General features: G+C 47.7%; 1 protein-coding gene across 5 annotated transcripts in view; it reads left to right on the top strand.

Moving 5' to 3' along the window:
* Nucleotides 1–16,732, top strand: part of LOC141176074 (uncharacterized) — a 39,904-nt gene that overhangs the window by 5,441 nt on the left and 17,731 nt on the right. For 3 of the 5 annotated variants that reach the window (XM_073660067.1, XM_073660066.1, XM_073660063.1), the window contains exon 1: nucleotides 6,372–6,438. The exons of the other annotated variants lie outside the window; for them this stretch is intronic. The gene's annotated coding sequence lies outside the window, so the exon portion shown is untranslated. Of the gene's footprint in view, nucleotides 1–6,371; nucleotides 6,439–16,732 lie in introns of those variants that run through there. 5 annotated transcript variants of the gene reach the window in all.

Raw genomic sequence — 16,732 nt, 5'->3', positions numbered from 1 at the left:
CTTTTTTGTTAAGTATATAATTCCACATGTGTTAATTCATAGTTTTGATGCCTTCAGCGTAAATGTACAATTTTCATAGTCATTAAAATACAGAAAAATCTTTAAATGAGACGGTGTGTCCAAACTTTTGGTCTGTACTGTATATGGTGTGTGTGCCAGTTGTGCCCAGCTGGGTATGTTCAAATTAGGGGACGTAAAAGAAATGTCAACGAAAGATAATACTGTAACGGGTCTGGGAGGTGGAACCTCTGAGCAACTATACAAGGGGGCAGTCCTTGTAAGGAAGCGGGTGGCTCCCAGGGAAGGCGGGCAGGTAGTCACGGCTAGTGACGGGGACAGTCTCTGGGTAGAAGAGCAGGAGGTCATGGCAAGTGACGGGGACAGTCTCTGGGTAGAAGGGCAGGAGGTCACGGCAAGTGACGGGGACAGTCTCTGGGTAGAAGGGCAGGAGGTCACGGTAAGTGACGGGGACAGTCTCTTGACAGGCGGGTGGTCACGGCAAGTGACGGCAGAGCCTCCAGGTAGGCTAGCAGGCAGGCAGCAGGTGGACGCTCCCAGGTGAGCGGGGGAGAGTCTCGGGACAGGCCGGTGGTCACAGCAAGAGACGGCTAAGCCTCCAGGTAGGCTAGCAGGCAGGTAGCAGATGAGCGCTCCCAGGTGAGCAGGTAAGTCTCTGGACAGGCAGGTGGTCACGGCACGTGACGGCAGAGCCTCCAGGTAGGCTAGCAGGCAGGTAGCAGGTGAGCGCTCCCAGGTGAGCAGGCAAGAGTCTCTGGACAGGCAGATGGTCACAGCACGTGACGGCAGAGCCTCCAGGTAGGCTAGCAGGCAAGTAGCAGGTGAGCGCTCCCAGGTGAGCGGGCAAGAGTCTCTGGACAGGCAGGTGGTCACGGCACGTGACGGCAGAGCCTCCAGGTAGGCTAGCAGGCAGGTAGCAGGTGAGCGCTCCCAGGTGAGCGGGCAGACTGATCCATAGACAGACTGGCAGGGCTGGTAGGCAGACTGTCGGACTGCAGGAATGCAAGTCGATAGACAAGTATCAGGCAGGTATCGAGCAGGAATCTGGCAGGTATCTAACGGGACCTGAGGGCTGAAGCAGAGTTGAAAGGCTTTGCAACAACATTGCTCGGGCACCTCCATTTTGGAGGAGGTGCCTTATATATGGTGAGGTACTCCGGCCATTGGCCAGGGACTCCTTAGAACGGCGCGCGCGGCCCCTTTAAGAGAGGGGAGCGGGCGCGCGCGCGCCCTAAGCACAGAAGCCGGGAAGCAGCGCGCGCTGCCAGCAGAGCGGGAGGAAGCCGCCGGGCACGGAGCGGAGAGGTGAGGGGAACGGCGTCCCTGCCTAGCAGGAGGCAGGGATGCCGACGCTACAAATACACACTCAAACTCCATAATGTTCCATATTCAAAAATTTAACAAAATGATAGCCGTTGCAAAACCCACATTTGAAGATGTTCTTGCCGTTGAAACGGGGTACACTGAGACCAACTTATGGTTGAAGTGGATGAAATATACAGCCAATCAATATAATATATCCAATTGCTTTGTCTGTGAGGGAGCGATACCCCACTTGGGATCTGTCCCTCTAGACTTACCGCCAGATGTGGAAAAATGTTTTCTGAGTCTGTTCACTAACAAATCCCTTGACGGAATGAATTGCGAAAACTGGAAAAAGAAGTACCCCATAGTCACAGAAACACCTAACCTGGCATTACCATATACCCGGGAAAATACACCTATTATACCAGTACCAAAGGGAGCACATTTTTGGGTAATTTCACAAAGGGATATTGCAGAAGATATAGTAATGCAACCAGAGGAGACCTGATCAACCAAATCCAGTCTATTTCTGATGTTTTCTGGATATGTGGAGACATGAAGATCAGAACTTATTTAGAAGGAGAATGGATAGGAGAATGTACACTAGCCAAAGCCATAATGCCCTTCTACATAGCAGCAGAAGGTAGGGAAGCCCTAACTTCAGAAGATCTCCACAGAACAAAAAGGGAAACCATTTCAGAACCAAAAGGCAGTTTCGACCCCCACATTTATATTGATGCCATAGGTGTTCCAAGGGGGGTACCGGATGAATTTAAAGCCAGAGATCAAGTCAAAGCAGGTTTCAAATCATTTACTGTATCTTACCCCTAGTGACCATAAATAAAAATGTAGACTGGATCAATTACATCTATTATAATCAATAGAGATTTGTCAATTACACTAGAGAAGCTCTTCAAGGTTTAGCAGACCAACTAGGCCCTACATCGATATTGGCGTTTCAAAACAGAATGGCCTTTTACATATTAGCAGAAAAAGGAGATTTTTGCAAAATGGTGAAATCTGCATGTTGTACCTATATTCCAGATAATACAGGTCCCACCGGGAAGGTTACAGTAGCCATAAAAAAGCTGAATTCTCTACAAAAAGAATTAAAAAGGAATTCAGGTGTAGAAGATCCTTGGGACCAATACTTTTCGTGGATGAATGGATGGCAGAGCTGGCTAGCTCAGATAGGTGTTGTTATCCTTGTCGTCTTAATTATTGCAGCTATTATTGTTTGTTGTGTTCTTCCTTGTGTAAGGAAGATGATCGAGAAAGGAGTAGAAACATCAGTGCCCACTTTACTAGCTCAAGAGGTTAGTTATTCTGCAGATATAGAAAAGCTAGGCCCCCTTCAGTCTTTTACAGTCCCCAAGTAGGCAGTCATAGTAGGTGTATGCGAGTTTGTGTTTGTTGTGTTAATTTCCTTTGGATATACTTCTGGTATGGCATGAAATGTTGACCAGCGATGCACAAACCATTATGCTATTATCAAGGTGATTAGGTTCATCTATAAAGGGAAATATTACCAAAGAATCCCTGGTGGTATAATATGGACCAGAGACAAGAAGGTTCATTAGTGTTGTGATAAAATTGTGGGTATCCAGGTAGGGAACTGAGGTGAAGCAGGTAGGAAAGTCCCAAGGACGCGGGTAGCGAGCTCCTATATACATACTGAAATACTCATAATTGGTCACACATTCTCTGATGTCCATAGCATCCATATTGCCATGAAGCCTCTGATGTCATAGTGACACTTAACACTGATGGGTGAGGGAACCACAGTGGGTACATAAGATTAATAAAGTATTTAGGGGGGACTGTTGAGGAGAGCAATAGACTCAAATACTTAATTAACCTCAAGACACAGGAGATTGAGAGAAAAGACCCACAAAGTGTATTATTTCACCTTACATAAGCTTGTTTAGATCAAAAGATGGCTGCCATCTCCTGTTTCATCACACCATGCTCTGTTCTGGGAGGAAGCAGCATTCTATAGAAGGACTAACCAACCACAGAGCGACACATCGCATGGATCATGCTCCCTGATGACCTCATGGACCAACCCACCATGATGACCTCATGAACTACGCCCCCTGATGACTTCATTGACCACACCCCCTGATGACCTCATGGATCACGCCCCTTTGATGACCTCATGGACCAACCCACCCTGATGACCTAATGGACTACGCCCCCGATGGGCTCATTGACCATGCCCCCTGATGACCTCATGGATCACGCCCCTTGATGACCTCATGGACCAACCCACCCTGATGACCTAATGGACTACGCCCCCGATGGGCTCCTTGACCATGCCCCCTGATGACCTCATGGATCACGCCCCTTGATGACCTTAAGGACCACTCCTCGTGGACTAACCAATCAATACATCTGGTTACTCACATTCTGGGGCTAACCGAGCCCATATACAGAGTTTATATAAATCTATGTTGGAGTTGAATAAAGGACACTTGGAGCTGTGCCATAGCTGATCAAGGAGGGCTTACATCCGACTGTGTGTGTCTGATGTTATTCTTTCTTGCATGCACTTGATCATATCCATTAGGCCAGGAGCAGGCAACTAGTGAACATACCAAAGTGTTCACCCTAATATTAGGACCAGACGGGGTCTTTGTCCCTGGAGCTTCTCTGCTCGGTATAATGATCTTGTTCTTATAAAGAGGGTTGGAGTAAAATAGAAGCTGCCTGAATATGAGGACTTTGTCTGATCTCTATGTCCTTGTGTACAGAGCTGTGGAGATAGCGCTATTCTCTGTATAATAGATGTGATGTCGCTGGAGCCCTAATACTCCTGTACAAGGGTCTCTGTAGAGATAATCTTACCCCAGCATTATGGATTGGGAGAAAGGAGAAAAAGGGATTGGGGACATTTTACTGTAATTTCCATAAAAAAATAAGAAAATAATAATAACTAAAGGAGAAATCCGGGACACACGGCTCCGCTCCGTACACCTTGCATACATACAGCTCCAATCCGTACACACATGGCTCCGCTCTGTACACCTCGTACACACATGGCTCCGTACATACATGGTTCTGTACACACACGGCTCCGTACATACATGGCTCCGTACACCTCGTACATACACGTATCCGCTCGGTAGACCTCGTACCCGCGCGGCTCCACTCCGTATACATCGTACACACACGGCTCCGCTCCTTACACCAAGTACTAACACGGCTCCGCTCCGTACACCTCGTACACACACGGCTCCGCTCCGTACACCTCGTACTAACACGGCTCTGCTCCGTACACCTCATACACACACATCTCCTCTCCGTATACCTCATACACACACAGCTCCGCTCCGTATACCTCATGGTACGCCTCGTACACACGCGGCTCCGCTCCGTACGCCTCGTACACACGCGGCTCCGCTCCGTACGCCTCGTACACACGCGGCTCCGCTACGTACACGCGGTTCCGCTACGTACACCTCGTACACACGCGGCTCCGCTACGTACACCTCATACACACACATCTCCTCTCCGTATACCTCATACACACACTGCTCCGCTCCGTACACCTCGTACACGCGGCCCGCTCCATACGCCTCGTACACACACGGCTCCGCTCCATACACCTCGTACACACAGCTCCGCTCCGTACACCTCGTACACACAGCTCCGCTCCGTACACCTCGTACACACGGCTCCGCTCCATACACCTCGTACACGCACGGCTCCGCTCCGTACACCTCGTACACACAGCTCCGCTCCGTACGCCTCGTAAACACGCGGCTCCGCTCTGTACGCCTCGTACACACCCGGCTCCGCACCTCTCGTACACGCACGGCTCTGCTCCGTAAACCTCGTACACACAGCTCGGTTCCGTACACCTCGTACAAGCGTGGCTCCGCTCCGTACGCCTCGTACACGCGTGGCTTCGCTCCGTACGCCTCATACACGCGTGGCTCCGCTCCGTACGCCTCGTACACGTGTGGCTCCGCTCCGTACGCCTCGTACACGCGTGGCTCCGCTCCATACACCTCCTACACAGGCGGCTCCGCTCCATACACCTCGTACACAGGCGGCTCCGCTCCGTACACCTCGTACACACAGCTCCGCTCCGTACACCTCGTACACGCACGGCTCCGCTCCGTAAGCCTCGTACACACGCGGCTCCGCACGCCTCGCACACACCCGGCTCCGCTCCTTAAACCTCGTACACACAGCTCGGCTCCGTACACCTGCGGCTCCGCTCCGTACGCCTCGTACACGCGCGGCTCCGCTCCGTACGCCTCGTACACGCGCGGCTCCGCTCCGTACGCCTCGTACACGCGCGGCTCCGCTCCGTACGCCTCGTACACGCGCGGCTCCGCTCCGTACGCCTCGTACACGCGCGGCTCCGCTCCGTAAGCCTCGTACACGCGCGGCTCCGCTCCGTACGCCTCGTACACGCGCGGCTCCGCTCCGTACGCCTCGTACACGCGCGGCTCCGCTCCGTACGCCTCGTACACGCGCGGCTCCGCTCCGTACACCTCGTACACGCGCGGCTCCGCTCCGTACACCTCGTACACGCGCGGCTCCGCTCCGTACACCTCGTACACGCGCGGCTCCGCTCCGTACACCTCGTACACGCGCGGCTCCGCTCCGTACACCTCGTACACGCGCGGCTCCGCTCCGTACACCTCGTACACGCGCGGCTCCGCTCCGTACACCTCGTACACGCGCGGCTCCGCTCCGTACACCTCGTACACGCGCGGCTCCGCTCCGTACACCTCGTACACGCGCGGCTCCGCTCCGTACACCTCGTACACGCGCGGCTCCGCTCCGTACACCTCGTACACGCGCGGCTCCGCTCCGTACACCTCGTACACGCGCGGCTCTGCTCCGTACACCTCGTACACACGCGGCTCCGCTCCGTACACCTCGTACACACACGGCTCTGCTACATCCACACTGTAAACCCCTCCTGACCCCACACATAAACTTCAGCTCATCCATCACCATGACAACCAGCACAGCAGAGTCCTGCATCCACTGAGGCCCCTGATCATGTGACCCCTGACTCCTCCCCTCCTGTGACCTCATCACAGCTCCTGTGCGCACAGAGCAGCCATATATGTGGTGGCGGCTCTGCAGGTGGAGGTATGTGGAGACCCCATTACTGGGCGCAGGGGGCATTAACCCCTTCAGCACGGAGACTCTTTTGGGGTCTTGTGTTGCCCCTTTATAAGAATCATAAGGTTTTTGTTCTGTTTCCTGTAATAGATACATACGACCCAACTATGGAGACAGAAAGGGAGGAAACGTATTGTTCTCATAGTACAGGACCCCTTTACTGCCCCACAGTGTAATGCCCCCATTATGCCCCTTATGCAGGATGTATGATGCCCCCACACAGTGTAATGCCCCCATTATGCCCCTTATGCAGGATGTATGATGTCCCACACAGTGTAATGCCCCCATTATGCCCCTTATGCAGGATGTATGATGCCCCCACACAGTGTAATGCCCCCATTATGCCCCTTATGCAGAATGTATGATGCCCTCACACAGTGTAATGCCCCCATTATGCCCCTTATGCAGTATGTATGATGCCCCACACAGTGTAATGCCCCCATTATGCCCCTTATGCGGGATGTATGATGCCCCCCACAGTGTAATGCCCCCATTATGCTCCTTATGCAGGATGTATGATGCCCCCACACAGTGTAATGCCCCCATTATGCCCCTTATGCAGTATGTATGATGCCCCACACAGTGTAATGCCCCCATTATGCCCCTTATGCGGGATGTATGATGCCCCCCACAGTGTAATGCCCCCATTATGCTCCTTATGCAGGATGTATGATGCCCCCCCACACAGTGTAATGCCCCCCATTATGCCCCTTATGCAGTGTGTATGATGCCCACACACAGTGTAATGCCCCCATTATACCCCTTATGCAGGATGTATGATGCCCCACAGTGTAATGCCCCCATTATGCCCCTTATTCAGGATGTATGATGCCCCCCACACAGTGTAATGCCCCCATTATGCCCCTTATGCAGGATGTATGATGCCCCCCACACAGTGTAATGCCCCCATTATGCCCCTTATGCAGGATGTATGATGCCCCCCACACAGTGTAATGCCCCCATTATGCCCCTTATGCAGTATGTATGATGCCTCCCACACAGTGTAATGCCCCCATTATGCCCCTTATGCAGTATGTATGATGCCCCACACAGTGTAATGCCCCCATTATGCCCCTTATGCAAGTATGTATGATGCCCCCACAAAGTGTAATGCCCCCATTATGCCCCTTATGCAGTATGTATGATGCCCCCTCGCAGTGTAATGCCCCTATTATGCCCCTTATACTGGATGTATGATGCCCCCCACACAGTGTAATGCCCCCATTATGCCCCTTATGCAGGATGTATGATGCCCCCCACACAGTGTAATGCCCCCATTATGCCCCTTATGCAGGATGTATGATGCCCCCCACACAGTGTAATGCCCCCATTATGCCCCTTATGCAGTATGTATGATGCCCCACACAGTGTAATGCCCCCATTATGCCCCTTATGCAAGTATGTATGATGCCCCCATTATGCCCCTTATGCAGTATGTATGATGCCCCCACAAAGTGTAATGCCCCCATTATGCCCCTTATGCAGTATGTATGATGCCCCCTCGCAGTGTAATGCCCCTATTATGCCCCTTATACTGGATGTATGATGCCCCCCACACAGTGTAATGCCCCCATTATGCCCCTTATGCAGTATATATGAGTGCCCCACACAGTGTAATGCCCCCATGATGCCCCTTATGCAGTATGTATGATGCCCCCACACAGTGTAATGCCCCCATTATGCCCCTTATGCAGTATGTATGATGCCCCCACACAGTGTAATGCCCCCATTATGCCCCTTATGCAGTATGTATGATGCCCCCACACAGTGTAATGCCCCCATTATGCCCCTTATGCAAGTATGTATGATGCCCCCATTATGCCCCTTATGCAAGTATGTATGATGCCCCCATTATGCTCCTGTGATCAGATGACCTGATGTAACGCACAGACAAACCCTCTAATCGTATGTTACTTTACTGACAAGGATGATGGTCCGGACACATGTAGGCCATTATGCTCTTAGGCGTGGAACACATTACTACGAGTGGCGCGGCAGCAATCAGTTTACCTGGCGTTTCAGTGTAAAGCGCGTCACTTCCGGACATGCACACTAGGGGATGAACATTATCTGACCTCTAGCTCATGAGAATTAGCGCAGGTGCAGTACAATATTGTAGACCGACTCCATTCTATATGTCTTATGACAATTCACCTCTAGGAATGGGAATGGGTCTCCTATTCTGGGGAGAGGTTTTGGATGAAGTGGGATATTTATACATGGACACCTGGCTATTAGGCACACTATACTGAACATCATGAATTATCATCGCTGTATGAAGCCTCCTGATGAACGTGTTGGGGAAACGCGTTGAGACCGATTATTGAACCCATTCTCTGATGACTATCATACCTTTTCCTTTATATATACCTTGAGACATATCTGGTTCTATTTAATGCATCAGTGTACTTTTTTGATATATATCAGGGTTAACTACGGCTTCTGAGGGAGAGCCACAGGTGAGTGGGGCGCCATTGTCGTTCCTTAGGGTGCCAACCTCCGTGTTTAGGCAGGATAGGGTAAGGTAGTGACTGTATCAATTATTCAGCAGCATCATTGTTTACATCTGTTTATATACACCACAACAAGCCATTCAGCTTGTAACTTTGCTAGTTTTAAATATGCATATATGTGTGTTGTTAGTCCAGTTTTCAATGCATATATTTAAAAAGAAAAGTTTAAGATTTTATTTTAGGGGAGTTTTCCCACAGTATTGCCCCTTATACACACAATATGGTACCATCCACCCCACCGACTACCCCGTGGCTAATGAATAAATACTCACTTAGGCCACGGCCCACTATCAGTATCTGGTCAGTAGTCAGTCACTAGTTTTACCCTTCATCATGACAGCACCGTACGGAGAGAGTATCCGCCGCCAGGCACAGGAAACCTACTAAAATAAAAGGGGCGGCACCTCTCTTCCTCCCCAGTGTGGTTTCCTGTTCCTGGAAGAGGATGCCTACGGTGGAACAGTATACCTGGGGAGATTTCTCCTGGTGCCGTTCTGACCCGGTAAACCTGGCGGCCGGAGGGCTGTTCCAAGAGGTGGGGGCACTTTTCTTGGAGAAATCGCTCCAACCGGAGCGCTGGACTTCCACGGGCCACCTCTGGATTCAGAGGTTGGTGCTGAGAGGACCGCAGAGAATCAGAAGCGCATAAGAAAGATAGCGCCGGTTTGCAGAACGGCGCATGCGCGGTGCGGGGTCACTTACGGGGGCATAGTGATGCCGGATATGACCACACACACACACACACACACACACACACACACACACACGTCATTATCTATTTTAGGATAGACCCAGGAAAACAGTGACCAAGACAAAAAATAAAGAATATGCCTTATGCAAGGAAGCTTTAGTCATACACTAAAAAGCTTTGCCGGGCTGGTATAGAGAAAACAGTAATGGAGGAATCCCTGTCTCTTTTTCAGGAGATAAAAACCTTAATCAAGGCGAAGTTAAAAACACTGTAAAAAAGGAAATACGACATACTCTGGGTCCGTCCACCTCCTCAGGCATACAGCATACACGCTCAGACATTAGCTCAGGGGAATTAGTTGACTCTGATAGTTCAGAACCATCTTCAACTGATGGGGAATATGGCCAGCCTTGCTTCCCGGTGGAAGAAATTACAAAACTACTAAAAATCATTAGGTCTACTATGGGGGTAGAGACCCCGAGAGAGCATAGATCTGTGCAGGATTCCATGTTCAGTAACCTGGAGGAGCACAAACATCAGGTGTTCCCAGTCCACAAAAACTTACTTTCCTTGATAAAAAAAAGAGTGGAAAAAACAGTTAAAAAGGTGTCAGTCCCAAACACACTTAAACGGAAGTATCCTTTTGAAGATTAGTTGACTAGTGTTTGGGAAAGATCCCCAAAGATTGACGTGGCTATTGCCAGAGTTTCTAAGGAGGTAGCCCTTCCTTTTGAGAATCTAGGTTCTTTAAAAGATCCTTTAGATAAAAAGGCTGACACTTTCCTGAGAGGCACATGGGATGCAGCAGCAGGTTCCTTTAAGCCCAGCATCGCAGCCACATGTACTGCCAGGTCTCTAGTAAAGTGGCTACAAGAACTGGAGTCCCAGATAAGTAATAAATGTCCTAGGGAACAACTCCTGGAAGCACTCCCCACTATCCAGAAAGCAGCTTACTTCTTGACTGACGCCTCAGTAGACAGGGTGAGGTTTGCGTCCCGGGCCTGTGGTCTCTCAAACTCGGCACGGAGAGCCCTTTGGCTTAAGAATTGGTCAGCCAATTTCCAATCCAAAATGAAATTGTGCCATTCCCTGCCAAGGTGACTATTTATTTGGGACTGTCCTGGACGACATATTAGAGAAGGCGGCCGATAAAAAGCAAAATTTTCCCCTTCCCTCTCAAAAATATAAAAAAAACTTTCAAGGGTCAACTACTAGGGGGGAAGAGGAAGAAGCCAGAGACAGGATAGTGGAAGAGGGGGTCGAGCCTGGAGAAGAGACAGGAGTCAGTCCAAGGCATTCCTGTTTAATAAGGATACCACCTTCAAAGGGGGGCCCAAACACCAATGATGCCAGTTTACCAATGGGGGAAAGATTAAAGCAGTTTTTTCTTCAGTGGGCCTCGCTGCCCGCTACTCAATGGGTAGCGGATACCCTTTCCAGAGGCTTAAAAATAATTTTTTCTTCCATTCCCCCACTTTGGATGATAGAGACCCGGGTAGGCAAGACAAAACAGATCGCATTAGAAGCCGAAATCATAAAGTTACCAGACAAACTCATGTTAGTCAGTGTGCCAGAGCTAGAAAAAGGAAGAGGATTTTACAGCAATCTATTTCTAATAAAAAAAAGCCTGATGGTTCCTACAGTACAATGATAAATCTAAAAGCCTTGAACGTATGTATAAAAATTCAAGATGGAGACTTTGAGATCGACAGTAAAGCTTTTGTACCCCTTCTGTTTCCTGGCAGTGATAAACTTAAAGGATACATACTATCACATCCCAATCCACCCAGACCACCAACAATATCTCAGGGTGGCCGTAGAATTCCAAGGCGACCTCTTGCATCTGCAATATCAGTGCCTGCCATTTGGGGTGTCACTAGCGCCCAGAATTTTTGCCAAGGTATTGGCAGAAATGACATCCTATGTATGGAAAAAAGACATTAATAATGCCATACCTAGACGATTTTTTAATAGTCGGGGACTCACAAAAAGCCTGTACTGTAGCAGGCAAACAAGTTCTATCCATCATAACAAGGTTGGGTTGGATAGTAAACGAAGAAAAATCAAGACCCAAGTCCATCCAACTTCAAAGTTTTCTGGGCATCAACCTGGATGCTATTCATCAGCGTTGCTTCCTCCCATAAGAGAAGGTTCAAAAAATCAAACAAAAAATCGCAAATATTCAAGAAAGACATATCTCGGTAAGAGAAGCCATGTCCTTGCTAGGATCCCTGACAGCAACAATTCCAGCGGTACATGTGGGCTCATTTCCACACAAGAAGGCTACACTGAGAGATCCTGGAAATACAGACCTCGGTAGGAGATCGGCTGGACTACAAATTTCAGCAGTCTGCAAAAACACTAAATTCAAAAAATCTCTTGAATGTCCCATGGACAGTACAAAATCCAGTCGTAATCACCACGGACGCAAGCCCAACAGGTTGGGGTGCCCACCTAGAGGGGGGTTGGTTTCAGGGTCTATGGGATTTCAAATTAAAAAGCGGTTCTTCAAACCTAAAAGAACTGACTGCAGTCAGGAAAGCATTACAGTCAACCTTAAAATATTGTATGGGGAAGGATGTAGCAATCCTATCGGACAACAGCACAGCAGTGGCTTATTTAAATCGCCAAGGGGGACCAGGTCAGACCCATTAATGTTAGAAGTAGAGAAAATATTCTCCATGGCGGGGCAAAATCTTCTATCACTTTCAAGCCGCCTCTTAAGGGGTTCAGAAAATATCACCGATTTTTATTTATTTATTTTATTTATTTTTTTAATTCGCCATTCACTCAATCAAGGAGAATGGGTTCTAAACAGAAGAGTCTTCAATCAGATTTGTCCGGCCTGGGGTCTTCCGGAAATAGATTTATTTGCCACCAGAGAAAACCATCAGGTAGAAAAATTCTATTCTCTAAATCCAAGAGAGTCACCAGACGGGGTGGACGCCCTTCTGCAGGAATGGGGGTTTCGTATGGCAAATGCCTTCTCGGCCTTTCCCTTGATTCCCATAGTATTAAAGAAGATACGCGAGGAAAAATCCAGAATAATACTGATTGCCCCCTTCTGGCCGAAAAGGGCCTGGTTTTCTTGGCTAAGAGTCATATCGGTCTCGGACCCCTGGATCCCACCCGACAATCCAGATCTACTATCCCAAGGTCCGGTGACCCATCCTCAGGTTCCCAGATTACACCTAACTGCCTGGAACTTGAGAGGTGATTGTTATCGGACAGGGGTTTTTCAGAAAATTTAATTTCAACTCTCCTGTTGAACAGAAAAAGTCACCTCCCTTAAATATGAAAAGATTTGGAATAAATTTCTTAAATTTTCCGGTCGGGTCATGACTCCCTAAAGTCAGCTAGTTCCCATTTCGGAAATACTAGAATTCCTTCAAAGAGGTCTAGAGAGGGGTCTCTCCACTAGCTCCTTTAAAGGTGCAGGTATCAGCCCTAGGGGCGCTATTTGATCATAAAATAACTGATCATCCATGGATATATAGGTTTATAAAGGCATCTTTTTCGTCCAGACCTATAGACAGTCCTATGGTAGCTCCCTGGGACCTTTAATTTAGTCCTGAATGCCCTTACAAGGCTCCCTTTGAACCCATCTCATCCGCTGCTATTAAAGTGCTTACACTAAAAAATAGTACTACTGGTGGCACTAACCTCTGCTAGGCGGATGAGTGAGTTACAGGCTCTCTCAATCAATCCCCCTTTTACAAACATCTTACAAGATAGGGTGATATTGAGGCCAGATCCAGCTTTCCTCCCAAAAGTAAGCTCTAGATTTCACAGAAGTCAGGAAATAGTCAGGAAGTCTTTTTGTGATGAACTAAAGACCCAAGGGGAAATTAAATTTCACTCCCTAGATGTGAGAAGGTGTATCCTTAAATACCTTGAGGTAACGAATCAGTGGAGGAAATCCTCAGCCATGTTTGTTTCTTTTCAGGGGGCAAACAAGGGTAAAGCAGTTACTAAGTGCACGATGGCCAGATGGGTTAGAATGACCATAATTTTAGCCTACTCTGCCTCTGACCCTGATCCCCCTCAGGGTATACGTCCTACTTACCTCCCTTCTCTTTTACTTTGGTGCTGCAAAAACTTCCTGTTTTCGGGAAAAAAAAATCCACTGGTTTGTGCAAACACTATAAGGTGAATATTGATAACTATTGTTGTATGTATATATGTCTTAACAAGGCGTTTACCTCTTATTCTCTTTAAACACATTGGGTAGGAAGAGTGGTGCCGCCCCTTTTTATTTTGGTAGGTTTCCTGTTCCTGGGGGCCGACACTCTCTCTCTGTACGGTGCTGTCATGGTTTTGGAAAATCAAATTACTGGTAAGCAATTATCATATTTTCTCAGGAGTGGAAGCCAAAACCAGGTGAGAAACAGATAAAAGGTATAATAGAAACATGTGCACCAATTCTACATTTATCACCCACTCCTGGTTTTGGCTCCCACTCCTGAAAACTTCCTGTTTTCGGGAAAAAAAAATCCACTGGTTTGTGCAAACACTATAAGGTGAATATTGATAACTATTGTTGTATGTATATATGTCTTAACAAGGCGTTTACCTCTTATTCTCTTTAAACACATTGGGGAGGAAGAGTGGTGCCGCCCCTTTTTATTTTGGTAGGTTTCCTGTTCCTGGGGGCCGACACTCTCTCTCTGTACGGTGCTGTCATGGTTTTGGAAAATCAAATTACCGGTAAGCAATTATCATATTTTCTCAGGAGTGGAAGCCAAAACCAGGTGAGAAACAGATAAAAGGTATAATAGAAACATGTGCACCAATTCTACATTTATCACCCACTCCTGGTTTTGGCTCCCACTCCTGAAAACTTCCTGTTTTCGGGAAAAAAAAATCCACTGGTTTGTGCAAACACTATAAGGTGAATATTGATAACTATTGTTGTATGTATATATGTCTTAACAAGGCGTTTACCTCTTATTCTCTTTAAACACATTGGGGAGGAAGAGTGGTGCCGCCCCTTTTTATTTTGGTAGGTTTCCTGTTCCTGGGGGCCGACACTCTCTCTCTGTACGGTGCTGTCATGGTTTTGGAAAATCAAATTACCGGTAAGCAATTATCATATTTTCTCAGGAGTGGAAGCCAAAACCAGGTGAGAAACAGATAAAAGGTATAATAGAAACAAGTGCACCAATTCTACATTTATCACCCACTCCTGGTTTTGGCTCCCACTCCTGAGAAAAAATACTGACCAAATACTGATAGTGGGGCCGTGGCCTTAGCCCCATTCTTGGTGCAGATACTAATGAACTCAGGACCTATGAGATATTTACCACACAACAGTGCAAGGAGTTTGTATGTTCTTCCCTTGTTTGCATGGGTTTCCTCCGGGTTCTCCGGTTTCCTCCCACACTCCAAAGACACACTGATAGGGAATTTAGATTGTGAGCGCCCATAATGTCTGTAAAGTGCTGTGGAATTAATGGCGCTATATAAGTGAGGAAAATTAAATAGTTAGCAGGACCGTTTCATCAATAGCGGCAGCCCATGCGACCACTCTGGTGCCCACGAATTGAGAGGGCTCGCCACCGAGGACGCTCTCTTTACCCATCATCACAATTTCAGTGATCTCCACATTCCCATGACAGTGATACCATTGGATAAATAGTGAATCAGGGTGTTGAAAGCTCACTGATCCACCATTCATCTTTCGCCTGTGAGTCTAAGACTCCATTCACTGCAAGCACAATGGCATCACTACATCACACCTGTAGTATGGAGACTCAGTACTCACAATGGACAGACCGGAGCAGCGCATCTCAGGAACAGGGTTGGATGAGTAGTGTGTGTTTTAATATCAGAAATTGTGGGGGAAATCATACTGGCTGGGAGCCCTCATTCTGAGCTAGATGGGTACACAGGAGAACAATTTCCTGGTGATGAGTCAGATAGGGATAAGTACATGAGAAATACAGACCTTCAGTCCATCTGGTTGCAGGGTGTTGTGTGCCAGGAGGGAGACATCAAATAGTATGTTCTAAAAGAAAGCAAATATATAATGGCAGTGGGAATCTGGATTCCAGGCAGGGAGCATAGTGGAGACAAAGAGCAGGATAAGGTCCTAAGCTCAGGCCAGGAGGTCTACTTAGATAGTACAGAACTTTGCCCTGAGTAGACAGTAGGCCTAATTTAAAGGAGATTAAGTTAAAGAAGGATTCCTTATCTTAAGCAAAAATTGTATCTACTAGCGAGGAAGCCACAGTGTCGCCAAACACCTCTGGAGAACTGAAGATGCAGTGCCATAGAAGGAGTATGTGGCCCTCATCAAATAGACTTTGACAGTACTAGTGAGGAGTCGTACCTATGCACCTCTGCCAGCGAGGTCCTCACAAATCAACTGGGAGCTGAGAGTAGCTCTGAGGGGCCGTAGCGACACATCTCAACCCGTATGATCCCCACAGGTGATGATGGGCCTTCCCATAATAGTTTACTGGTCTGTTGTGGCTTGTAACAAAAGTTATATACTTTTACATGTAACCGGAAAGTTCCTGACTCTGCATAATGCAGAAGAAGCATTCGTAAAGTATTGAAAAGTTTAGTTTTGGACTTTTGTCTCTCTCATTCATCTCCTTAACATCTGATGTGGACCTGCCAAGTACAAAAGCAGCATGCGGTCTGCAGATTTGGGCGATATGACACTGCCAAATATATATGCGTGTGAGTGTAAAATATATATATATATATATATATATATACATACACATACACACACACACACACACACATACATACAGTACCGACCAAAAGTTTGGACACACCTTCTCATTTAAAAAAATTTTTTGTACATTCCCACTGAAGGCATCAAAACTATGAATTAACACATGTGGAATTATATACTTAACAAAAAAAAGTGTGAAACAACTGAAAATATGTCTTATATTTCAGGTTCTTCAACGTAGCCACCTTTTGCTTTGATGACTGCTTTGCACATTCTTGGCATTGAGAAGGTGTGTCCAAACTTTTGGTCTGTACTGTGTGTGTATATATATATATATATATATATATATATATATATATATATATATAT

Source organism: Phyllobates terribilis, unplaced genomic scaffold, assembly GCF_046119375.1.
Source record: "Phyllobates terribilis strain yellow unplaced genomic scaffold, ASM4611937v1 Scaffold_17__1_contigs__length_24005725, whole genome shotgun sequence".
Taxonomy (NCBI): domain Eukaryota; kingdom Metazoa; phylum Chordata; class Amphibia; order Anura; family Dendrobatidae; genus Phyllobates; species Phyllobates terribilis.
This window is presented reverse-complemented; position numbering and strand designations above follow the sequence as displayed.